At 40.6% G+C, this 12,901-nt stretch overlaps 1 pseudogene; it reads right to left on the bottom strand.

Annotated features, from left to right (window-relative positions):
* Positions 1-11,534: 11,534 nt before the first annotated feature.
* Positions 11,535-12,601, bottom strand: LOC149174573 (carbon catabolite repressor protein 4 homolog 1 pseudogene; annotated as a pseudogene).
* Between the last annotated feature and the right edge of the window lie 300 nt (positions 12,602-12,901).

Raw genomic sequence — 12,901 nt, 5'->3', positions numbered from 1 at the left:
AAAAAAAAAAAAAAAAAAAAAATTTAAAGATGTTTCTTTTTTCATTCACAAAATTCGTTATTGTTTTTTTTTTTTTTGCAAATTAGTTCTTCAGCAAGAGTATATTTATTTGAACAAAATCAATAGACTTTCTGATCTTCCTGATCGCACGAAGCGCAGGAAGAGAGCATACTAATCACTTGATTTGTTTGTTTGTTTGTTTGTTTGTTTGTTTGTTTTTTTTTTTTTTTTTTTTTTTTTTTTTTTTTTTTTTTTTTTATGCAGGGGGGTTTGTTTGAAAGACGAAATTTAAAGCTAGCTAAACGCTAAAACATAAAAAAAACTTAAACTCCTTTGTGAAGATCCTGCTGTCACCCGGGTTCACAAATTATTCTGTCTAAAGAAAAATAAATACTGAATTAAATTCTAATGCCTACTCCCTTAGCACCATTCCCCGGCAACGGCACCAAAATGTTGGACAATTTATTGTGCTTAAATTGCTGCATTAAATTATCGACCAGGGAAACTCGTAAGCTTTTGATGATGCCAACACTATATGTGCAGGAGTAGGCAACTAACTCTATGCCTAACTAAATTATTTAAGATTCAATACAATATGCAAGGGAAGAGGCTCCTAACTAAGGAGATCCTGGTTGTCCTTCCCTACAGTATCATAGAGAAATCATTCATTACATAAACTTAAAATGAAAACAAGAGAATGAACTTAGTTATTGTTTAGATTCAAGTAGAGAGAGAGACTAACTTAGTCTCTTGATTGTCCTCTCATGTACTAATCCAAACTAAACTAAGAGTCATTCATGAGCATAAGAAATGAAATAACTTTGAAACATAAACACAAAAGAATGAATTTCAATTACCATATAAATCATTGGAGAGAGAGCCTAACTTAGACTCTTGGTATCTCCTCATATGATACTTGAAACATAAAAGCAAAAGAATGAATTCTAATTATCATGCAAATCAAATGGAGAGAGAGTCTAACTTAGACCCTTGGTTGTTCTCTCACATGCTGATAAGATTTTAATTCAAAACTCATTCACCAATCATAAACAAATAAAGTCCTCAAACATCTAAACAAGTAAATGAAATAAGATCTAATATGAAATAACATGTTTCTCTCATCCTTTTAGAGTGAGCTCAATTCTCCTAAGAACAAGACAAATTATTCCATATACTACATTAAGCAAACTTATATCTAAAAACTACATAAAGGAAATAAAACTACATAATGGAAATATATGAAAAATGAAGCTTTATTCTATTCCATCATCAATTGGATACAATGCTCTAAGAGTCCTCTCCTTTGGAATGGAGGAGGTACTCCTATTTATACAAAAACTTATGATAACAACCTCATAAATGTAGACCCACTATTCTCTCCTTTGACCCACATATTTCTCAACCAATGATGACACATAATCCTATCCTCCATGATCTCCTCCATGAGGTCCATGATCTTCTCCATGAAGCTTATCTTATCAAATTCGAATTTGATCATTCAAGGCCACATAAAGATGCCCTGGAAGCTTCCTTTGTGCCTACACATGTCAACAAACTCATGCTAATTGTTAGGTATAAGTTTAAGCATATTATTTTCTAAGTTTTAGCCATAAATTCACTTAGAAATGTTAAAAATTAATAAACTTTGGAAAAGTATTGTTAGAACCCAATAATGAGGTAAATGTAATGATATGGAGGTGGAATGGAGGTGACATGAAGGTAAAATGTGAAAATATTGGTGAATAATGGAGTGAAAATAGGGACTATTTTGAGGCCCAACATCTCCCCCAAACTCAAGATATTGCATGTCCTCATGCAATCAATGGTATTACATGTCCTCATGCAATCTATTACATTACGTTTTGGTACTTGAGCTTTGGCTCGAACTCTGCATGATATCATTTACTTAACTTTTGCAAAGCATTTTTGATGAATTACAACTTGGTTGGTTCTTGTGTTTCAACCATATTTTGTTTGTTGCATTCAATGTATGACCTTTGCATAATGATAATGTGCTTTTTATTGCAGAGTATTTTTGTTGGAATGCATCATGGTTGGTTCTTGTGTAACAACCATGCTTGTGTTGGCATTTTGTTGGAATGCACCATGGTTGGTTCTTGTGTAACAACCATGATTCTATTAGCATCCAATTAACTTTTAAATACTTTTGACAAAGCTATTTGTATGCTCATGTAATAGTGAATATAGCTTGAAGGTAAGTGGGGTTAAGAATGTGATATATGAATGTGGATGTATCCTTCCCCTTAAACAGATGATTTGGGAAATTATGTGAAATGGTGAAAAGAAGGAAAAAGGAAGTGAAGTTTTTCCAAAAATTATTATTCTAACTTTTCAAGGAATTTAATGGTTAAAAGTTAGAAAATATCCTACCTTAACTTACCCTTCCAAAATGGATGAGAGTTGTGCACGTGTGGCTGCAAGAACTTTTGTTCATGGTCTTCTTTACTTGGTTGGAAAAATCATGCATGAATCATGCATGTGCAGCTGCCACAATTCTGCTCTAAATCTTCTTCTTCAAGTTGTGGATGAAAGATGAATCTGTGTTATTGTATCGGCTGCTGGATCCTCTGCTGCTGGATGATGAATCTGATGAGTCTTGCTGAATATGGTTGAAAATATATAAGGCTTGGAAGGTATACAAAATATAGAAGTTACATTTCCCTCCCAGCCTTATTTATTGACTTGTCCTCAAGTGAAATACAATGTATACAATGAATGGAAATACAATGAATGGAAATTGGCTTCATCTGCTACAAAATATGGGTCTTCAAGTCTTCAACGCTCGATGGCACAAATCTTACTATGTGATTAAATGTGTCGATGTCGAACATAGCAAGACGTTGTTGACTTAGTGGCCGTTAATGAATGCCCCTAGCCAACACAAGAGCTCCCACCATTGAGGCGGATGGAAGGAATAGGGCTCGACCTGGAAACCCTAGGCCCTAGGCCTAGGTGATGCAGGTGTCGCAGACATGGCAGTAGCAGTACAGGCTTTGGGTTGTAGCTGGCAGAGTCAACAAAGCAGCGGGAGAAGGACAGACGTGCAAGCCGCCAGCTGGAACCTGCAAACGGTGTTGGGGTTTCTAGCGGAACGGGTTTTGGAACCATTCCGTAAAAGGTGATTACAATATGGTGAAACCTCTTCGGCATTGTTACCATTACCTGTGCTTTCGGAGGTTTCAAAGATCAGGCTCTTTACGCTGTGCATATCCGGTGACGGTTGAGGAGAACATTAAGGTAAACGGCGCCGTTTTTTACTATGGTAAACCCTAGAGAGTCGGTTGATCTGGACCCTACCCCGGCAGACATTCTTTCCGTCTGGGGAAAGGAGGCTTCATCGGAAAACATAGAACATTTTTTTGGTCACTCGGCCAGTCCGGCGAACGCCCTGCTCACGGGAGGAGGCATTTGGCATACAAACGCGGCAACAGGATTGTTGGATGAAAGCTTGGAGCTCCTAGGTGGGATTGGAGTTGGAGGCAGAGGCACGATAGAAGCAAACAGGGCCGGAGGAAGGGGCTGGGAGACGACAAACCTTCATGCATGGCCAGGTCTGCCCAAATTCAAGAATGACGAAGTGCATAGCTATAAGTCGATATCCCCGTCAAAAAATTTCTCGTCGTCGGGAGGCTTGGAGGACATTATAAACTTTCCAACTTTAAAAGGGGTATGGAGGACTGTTGGAGGAGTCCAGAGCGCAGGGAAAGAGTTGGGGGAAGGAAGCAATCAGCCGGCGGTTCAAAAAACCTTGTTTCCAAGCGAACCGCTGCAGTCAAAGGAAGTAGAGGGTTTGGCTGGTATCGGGGTTACTAACTCTCCGAGGGTTTCGGACTCCCATCCCGATTTAGGGAAGGTAACTGAAGGAATCCATCCGTATTCGAATGAAGCCGGGAGCCCGGTGGAGGGTTTGGTCGAAACCCTAATTGAGCAGGACCAGCGAGCTGAGAAAGATGGATGCGGAAATTTCGGGGATGCAAGAGTTCCAAACCCTTCCTCAGAGGAACGAGTTTCATCTAGAGAGGCAGCGAAGGTAGGGGAAAAACGGAAGAAAACAAAATCGTGGAAATCCAAAAAGGTCACAAATTTGGTCTTAGGCATGGACGTTCAGGCCGAGGAGGCGCTGGATGTGGCGGAGAGCACTCTAGTGGGCAGAGTGAGGGGTAGATATATTTCTGGCAATTTCCTAAAGCAGTGGGCCGCGAGCCAGTGGTCTCATTCTCCAGCGAGCAATTTCTCGACTGCTACGCTGATGAACGGCTGGTTTATGGTGAAATTCGACTGCAAAAAGGCTATGGAATGGGTCGAGGAACGTCTATGGGCTTTCGGAGACCGACCTGTCTTCTTCAAACGATGGTCGCCCATGTTTGACGCATCAAAGGAGAAGGTAACCGATCAACCCGTCTGGGTAAGAGCTCCTAATTTACCTCCTTATCTCTGGGTCGACTCAGTCTTTAAGTCCATTGGAGACCACTTGGGAACTTACCTGGACGCAGATAGATCTTTTTTGCAAACATATGAAAGAGCGGTGGCGAGGATTCTCGTCAGGTTAAATCCATTGGAAGGACTTGCAAAAACAGTCTCATTACAATATAAGGAATTTGTGTATGAACAGAAGTTGGATTACGAACTCTTTCCCTTCAGGTGCTTTCGGTGCCAAGAATACGGTCACCTGGCAAGGGACTGCCCCACGGGGAAGAGGAGAAGAAAGCTTAAAAGCAGAGAAGAGGACAAGGAGGGCATACGGAGGAAAAATGTGGAGCCGATGGAGGATATAGTACTGGAAGCAGAACATCAGAGAGCAAATCAGGAGGCCCCGGCAGAAGAGGACATACATCGGGAGGAAGAGATCCCTCTGCGCAACAATAAAGTCCAGTCTCCAAAGGAACCACTTCCGGATGGTCCAGCCAACCCCTCTGCGGACGATCCATCTGGTATGCAGGCTTCTCCTCTAAAACTCTCTTCTCTTTCTGAATCTGTAAAAGATGTAATGTCTCCAGATTGTAATATGCTTAAAAATCATGAAGACCCCATTCAAAATATTGAATCTCTCTCTGAAGCCCTTCCCTCCCTAAATCTGAACTGTGAGGACCCTTCCAATCCGGTACAGATCCCTATTATTACATCCCCTGTTCGTCATTACAATCTCAGGTCTCATGGCAAAAGACCGGCAAGTCATCAACCTGTTTTAGACTCAGTAGGAGGCCTCTGTCCTGAGTCGTCGAAAAGTCTCAAAAAAAAAAACAGAGGAAGAAAATCTCTTTTTTCCAAAGCACAAGTTAAGGCAAAATTTGATGTTGAGGATGGTAAACAAATGTCAATCCCTGGGGCGCTTAGAGCAGCAAAACCCCCTGAGATGGTTATCAAATGATCTGCCTTTCCTGGAATTGTAGGGGGTTGGCTAGTAAACCCAAAAAACTAGCGTTGAAGGATTTAGTTACATGCCACAACCCAGATTTGGTCTTTCTACAGGAAACTTTGGGAAACAGCACTGATGTTGAAGACACCCTTTGCTCACTGTTTCCGGGCTGGGTTTTCACTGCTCTGGATGCCTCCGGACATTCAGGTGGTCTTGCAATCGGATTCAAGAAGGGAAGGTTAAAAGTGCTAAATTCTTGGGGCTTATCCCATGCACTTGGATTGGAGATTCAGTCCCCGGATTTTGAGCAGTCTTTTCTGGTCATCAATGTGTATGGCCCTTGTCAGGGTCGAGTATCCTATTGGAATGATCTCCTCTCGAAAGACCTGCTCCAAAACAAAAAACTTTTAATTGGAGGGGACCTAAATTTTTCCTTGGGGATTGCTGAAGCTTGGGGTCCAAATGCAAGGGAAGACCCTCTGGCTGATTTCTTCTTATCAACTCTTCAGAACCACAATCTGCTTGATGTCAATATAATTAAGGCAAAACCGACTTGGAGAAATAGAAGAACAGGGGAGGAGAGAGTTGCAAAAAGACTGGATCGTTTCCTCATAAACGACTCGCTGGCCTCCCACATTCCCCTCTTCAGGCAATGGGTGGGGGAAGGAGGAAACTCGGATCATTTTCCTATATTCCTAGAATTCTCCAAGACCCCTCCCAAACCGGCTTCTCCTTTTAAGTTCAACTCTTCCTGGCTTCAGGAGGAGTCTTATATTCAGCTGTTCAGAAATACTTGGAGGCACCCGGGCACTTCCATCCCAGAAAACAAAGGAGCCCATTTCATGGAGAATCTAAAAAGGTTAAAGAAGGAAACCATTGAATGGGCCGCGGAGAGAAGGAGGAAGTCATATGAGGAAATGGCCAGTATCGACGAAGCCCTAAGCGCTTTAGAAGACCCTGAAGCTAATGCATACATAACTCAGGAGTCGAAGGAAAGAATTTTGGAGTTAGAAAAAAGAAGAGCAAAGATCCTTCTTGACAGAGAAGAGGAATGGAGGTTAAAAAGTCGGGCAATTTGGTTGAAAGCCGGGGATGAGAACACAAAATTCTTTCACAATTATGCAAAGGGAAGGAAAAATGCTAATACAATATGGAAACTGAAGGATGCAGAAGGCAGGGAGCACTCCTCATTTGAGGCAGTCTCAAACCTGGGGAAGAGCCATTTTCAATCTCTCTTTGCCGATCCAGGAGGGATATCAATAGCTGAAATCATTCGTACTGCTCAAGCTTTCCCACGTTTTGTGGAGGAGGAGGAGGCAGAAAATCTATTCAGAGAAGTGACTAAGGAGGAGGTGGAACATGTCATAAAATCAATGCCAAAAGATAAAAGCCCAGGCCCGGACGGCTGGACCATAGAATTGTTTCTCCATTTTTTTGAGCAGATTGGCGATGAATTGACAGATGTGGTGGAGGAGTCAAGGAAGAAAGGAGAAATCTATGGGCCCTTCAATGCAACCTTCATAGCGCTCATACCGAAAAAGGAGGATCCGGAAACCTTTGAGGACTTCAGACCTATATCTTTATGCAATACTATTTACAAGATCATAGCAAAAGTCATAGCGGTGCGTTTGAAGCCCATTCTTTCTGTTTGTATTTCAAATGAGCAATTTGGGTTCCTGGATGGCCGTCAAATTCATGAGGCCATTGGGGTGGCCCAGGAAACCATCCACAGTATTAGACAAGCAAAAAAGAAAGGGGCAGTGCTGAAATTAGATCTATCCAAAGCTTACGACCGAATTAATTGGTCATACCTCAGGCTTCTATTGACACACCTCGGCTTTAAGGTGGAATTCATAAATTGGATAATGGGGTGTATTTCAAATGTATGTTTTGCTGTATTGATAAATGGGGCTGCCTCTCAATTTTTCAAAAGCCAGCGAGGCCTGAGACAAGGATGCCCTCTCTCTCCACTCTTATTTCTTCTGGCTGCTGAAGGCCTCAGCCGACTAATTTCAAAAGCAAAGAGAGCAGGTTTGATAACAGGTTTGGAAGTAGCTGTAAATCTTTACATTACTCATCTCCTATTTGTTGATGATATCCTGTTATTTACAAATGGAAATAGGAATGAACTAAAAGTGCTCAAAGACATTCTTGACATATTTCTGAAAGCTACAGGGTTGCAAATAAATCCCAGGAAGTCGCAGCTTATAATGGAAGCTTTCTCCAGACAGGAGGAGATCCTGATCACTTCTTATTTGCCCTTTGAAACATGCAGTTTGGATCAGCCCTTCAAGTACCTGGGGTTCTGGCTAAAACCCACTTCATATAGGAAGCAGGATTGGAACTGGCTGGTGGCAAAAATTGAACAAAGGATATCTCATTGGAGTTTCAAATGGTTATCAAGGGCTGGCAGATTAACTCTGATAAACTCCGTCCTTCAGGCCATCCCGGTATTTTGGGCTGCTCTGACCTGGATCCCAAAAGGTGTTCTTCATAAAATTAAGCAAATTTGTAGCAGATTCCTGTGGTCGGGTGCAAAAGAAGACACAGTCCTTCCGTGGGTAGCTTGGGACAAGATAGCCAGACCAAAGGACTGGGGGGGATGGGGCATCAAACAACTCGTCGAATTTAGTCAGTCCCTGGCAGCAAAATCAGGATGGAGAATTATTGAAGCAGAAAACCTGTGGACCAGAGTGGTAAAAAGGAAGTATATTGACCCAGTTCCTCTTGATGATTGGATCCGGAGCCCAAACAAAAAAGGAAGAAACTGCTCAGTAGTCTGGAAGGCTACTACAGAGGCTTTCTTCATTATAGAACAAGGTCTTGCTTGGCAAGTGGGGAATGGAGAAAGCATTCGGATAGGCAGGGATCCGTGGGTAGGATGCAGTGACCTTTATGCTCTTCCCCCGGGTCTCCTTGCACATTTAGATTCAAGGGGGATTCACAGTTTAAGCCAGATAGCAAACATGGAGCTGCAGTCCATTTGGGGTCAGGAATGGAAATCTGTAGAGGAGCTCGGTATTGACAACTTATGGAGAAATGAATGGCAGAGTTTCATCCACGAGCTCAAGCGATCTAGTGTCAGAATAAAGGACCGTCCAGATACACTTGTTTGGGCACATGCGGAGACAGGCTTATATTCCCCAAAGGCTGGCTATAACTTCCTGATGAACAGAAAGGGCTGGGATCCCCCTATTTGGTGGGCCAAACCCCTTTTCAAGCTGAAATGCCCCAAAAAAGCCAGACTTTTCCTATGGTGTGCGCTCAAAAGGAAGATACCTACTTGGGATGTCCTGATAGCTCGCTATAAGGAGGGACCGAGCCGATGTGCTTTATGTAAAGTAGCCTCAGAAACCATTAATCATCTATTCGTGGAATGCTCATTCACAATTCAAGTATGGGACGCAACGAAAAGGCTACTACAGATCAATGCCAGATGGGAAGGGGCTGATCTCAATGCGGCATGGGAGGGTTGGTGGTCCAATCACCCAGAGAAGAATCTGAGGAACCTTCCTCCTATCCTCTGTTGGGGCATTTGGTTAGCCAGAAACCGCAGCATATTCAATGAAAAATCAATCCCAGCGGAAGCAATAGCAATACAGAGCTCAGCTATCTTATCCAGCATCCCCGAACCCGAGCCCCCTTCAGTCTCACTCCAGAGGGCAGAAATTCAGATCAAAGATGGCATCCCCTGGGCTTTTTTCGACGGGGCAGCACAAAATAATATTACTGGGGCAGGAATTATTATCCATCTTAGCGCTTCTCACTCTCTAAAAGCCTCAGTGGGGTTAGGGACGGGCACAAACAATTTTGCCGAATTATCAGCTTTAAAACTGCTCCTCTGTTGGCTTATCCATAGACAAGTCCTCACAGTTCAGATTTTTGGAGATTCATCTAATGTTGTGAATTGGGTCAATGGGAAATTTAGATGCAGGAATTATTTATTGATGCCTCTGCTAGAAGAAATACAAAATCTAAAATCTTCTTTCTCTGTTTTCTCTCTTGCTCACATATACAGGGACAGGAATGTTGAAGCAGACGAATATTCTAAGACAGGTTTACAACAGGCTTTGGGTACGTGGAGGATAAAGGAACAGATTCAGGACCAGATCCGTGAGACGGATTTGGCCCCATATACTTAATGTTTTTGCAGCAAGCTGGGAAGGCGTCAGAAACAATTGTGTCTTAAATTGTTTTTGGCGGTTCTGGTATATGATCTTTAAAACTTTTTTCATTAATAGCTCCTGTATTGGAGAAACTCGGGTAAAATTCTATGATTTTCATACTGCTTATGTCGTGGGTCGTTTTCCTTTATGGAGGCCCGGTGGGATTTTGACAGCCTCTGATATTTTTTGGGGCGGCTGCGTTCAGGCCGAGTTTATTTTGAACTTGGTGTGTTTTGTATCTTTTGGTTATTTCAGTCATCTTAGATGACAGCATGGGAGAGGACGGTTTCTCTACCTCCCAGGTTCAGGCAGTTCTCCAAACTGCTGGATGTTAACTCATCGGTTTGTAGCTCTTTTATTTTTATAATAGAAAAGCTCGGTTTTTTTCCTTGGAAAAAAAGAGCTCCCACCATTGATTCCAATGGGAGTCAGGATGCCTAACACATCTTTGTAGGTACGAATAAATTTGTCGTAGTCGAGTCACCTACAAGATCCAACGAACAAGGGATATTAATGTACTCCCATTGTTCATTGGCAAGAGTACTTGCCATTAAGGCATGCAAGCCTCTAGGTGTTTCTTCAATGATACATAGACTCTAGGACTTTGACTCAAGCAGAGTTTTATTGGTGGAAATGAAGGGGAATGATAATGACAAAGAAAATGGATGGATGTAAGGAAAATGCATGGTGGATGAATAAGAACTCTTGCTGTGAAAAACGGATATGGAATTGGCATGCTTATGGATGTACAATTGGTGGGATTCAAAATCTTTTTCAGAAAGGGAGATGGAAGGTAGTGGTTGTCGAGATGGATTTGTCTTCAGAATTTTTCATGAATTTAGTCTTTGGAAGACTAATGGACGTCACAATGTAATCCCCTGAATGATCACTTCGTTATCCTGTAACCTGTGAAAAAACTTGGCAGAAAGAAAACATAAGTTTGTTCAAGAAGAATTGCGCAGGTCCTTCATGATTCTTACGCAAAAATTTCATACCAAATAAAACAGATTTAGGAAAAATCAAAGTGTTGAAAGTAACTCAATTCATGTTATCAATTTCAATCCACTCTTAAATTCAACCATGAAAAATAATACTCCCTGTCAGATAACTTCTGAAATGTGTTCGGTGAAAAGATGGTCATTTGAATGATCTGTTGTGTCCTGCATATTAGTGCATCGTAAAGCATACAACAGAATGATGTGATGCCAACTTAAAGTTATCAGAAATAATTATCGTCTGTAGAATCCTCCAATTGATTTTCGAAATGTGTTTCCAAATATCCGATTTTTTATTTGCAAAGCTGTGTGAGTTTTGTGGAATTTTTTTTTTTTTTTTAATGAAAACATAAAAAAAAAATTATTTATTTTTTAGATTTTTCTTTAAATAATAAATTAAAAACATAAATTTTTAATTTATTATTTAAGTTGAAAATTTTTGAAAGAAAATCAACAAAATTTTATTTGTTAAAACCTAAAATAAAGTTAGTTCTTGTTGTTGTTGTTGTTGTTGTTTTTTTTTTTTTTTTTTTTTTTTTTTTTTGTAATTAAAAATAAAAATAAGGAAATTTTTTTTTTTTTTTTTAAATAAAAACAAAAATTATTTTGTGTGGTTTTTGATTTTTTTTATTTACCAAAATGTTACACAAAATATTTTATTTTTATTTTAAAAAAACAACACTAAACAAAATAAATTTTTTTATTTTTATTCAACTATCAAAAAAACGACACACAATTTTTTTATTTTTATTTAAATAACAAATTAAAAACATGGTTTTTAATTGATTATTTATGTGGATTTTTAGAATTTTTTTTAGTTGTAAATAATAAATAAAAAAACTAATTAAAAAAAACAACAAACCGTAAGCAAAATTGGCGGCAATGTATTCCTCCTCAGCCCAGAAATGGCGGGCAATCTCCTCGATCCATATCTCCTCTCCAATTCAGGGTCAATAGCTGCTTTAGTTCCGAAAGAACAATAACATTCCTTTTCTGTCAAAATAGTTTGGAAACTATAAGTGAATCCGCTGTATAGAAAATATAGTCAAGAGTTCCAAGAAAATCTCTGGTACAGTTGGTGAATAAAGGTTCATTTGTTGCAGGGTCCATTCTTCTTCGTTGATGGTCTAAACCTTGTGCTACTCCCACCATTCTTGCGAAGGAAGAATAGGCACTAACCAGAGGTAGCTAGTGACAAAGCTTGCTTGCAGGACGTAATATACCAAGGGGATCTGTTGTTAAGTCCGGATGTGAGGGTTCAACTTTTCCCGTTGCAAGAAGAGCATGAGGGGCACTTGCAGGAATTGAGTTGAAATCGCCACAAACTAACATAGGTATGTCTGCACTGGCAGCAATTTTTTCTAGTCCTTTAAGAAGAGTATGAACCTGCCAGAGTTTGACATCCTTGAGATCCGGATTGGCATTTATGTGTGTATTAGCCACACAAAGAAGTTGACGTTTTCCCGGTGCAAGGGCATCGATCCCATGGTTAGTGTCCTTTGCCTCCAAAACTACAATCAATGCAACATTGTCCTTGAGCAACCGACTAAGAGCAGCCTTTTTCTGAGCTGACGGAACCACAGCTTTTGTCAAAGACTGGGCAGCTTTATTGAATTCAACCTCATATTTCTTAACAAGTGCAAAACGATCACGACGGAAAAATGTTGCACAACCATCAATTGCATAGGTTGTGCCAGTATAAACCTCTGTTGTTTTTTCTTGTAAACAGCTGTGTACCCATGCTTTTCTAATTCAGGTGCAAAGAACTCCTCAAAATGATCGCTCTGAACCTCTTGAAGGCAAAGAATATCGGCCTGATAACCAACAATTTCACGCAACAAGTTCTGGCGACGATAAGGCCATGAGAGAGCCCAAGGAGGACAATAGTTGTACATGTCACTGGTTGCATATAGATCTGAAAGTACATTATAAGAGAGTACAGTAAATGTTCCAGAAGCTGCAGTGCGTCCTTCCAGCTCAAGATTTGCACCTTCTTCTCCCTCGCTTATCATCATTCTCTCCACACCGACTTCTTCCTTGAATTCGTTCTCGTCCGAATGCATTGTACAGGATTCCACAAAATTTGTTAACAACAATATCATATCTATATTAATTGCATTTTGTTTTGATCTTAAATGTAGGATATTTGTTACAGAAAATCGTGGGTCAAAGCAAAGGATCTTGTTACAAAATGGATTAATCAGAAGATTTGTTGGGATTTGCGGGATTTGATGTGTCCATGCAACGCAGGGTGGTAGCCCCATCAGGATAATCTTTAGGCCCAGCATCCGGTTGTTGCATACCGATTTCAAATTGACCGTCATCTTCACCTTCTGTTTGCACGGTCATTGCAGTCATCATTT

This window comes from Pinus tabuliformis, chromosome 4_1, assembly GCF_031772625.1.
Source record: "Pinus tabuliformis cultivar Carrire ecotype Pingquan chromosome 4_1, CPIR1, whole genome shotgun sequence".
NCBI classification, from domain to species: domain Eukaryota; kingdom Viridiplantae; phylum Streptophyta; class Pinopsida; order Pinales; family Pinaceae; genus Pinus; species Pinus tabuliformis.
The sequence above is the reverse complement of the archived record's forward strand: the minus strand, read 5'-3'. Positions and strand labels throughout refer to the sequence as shown.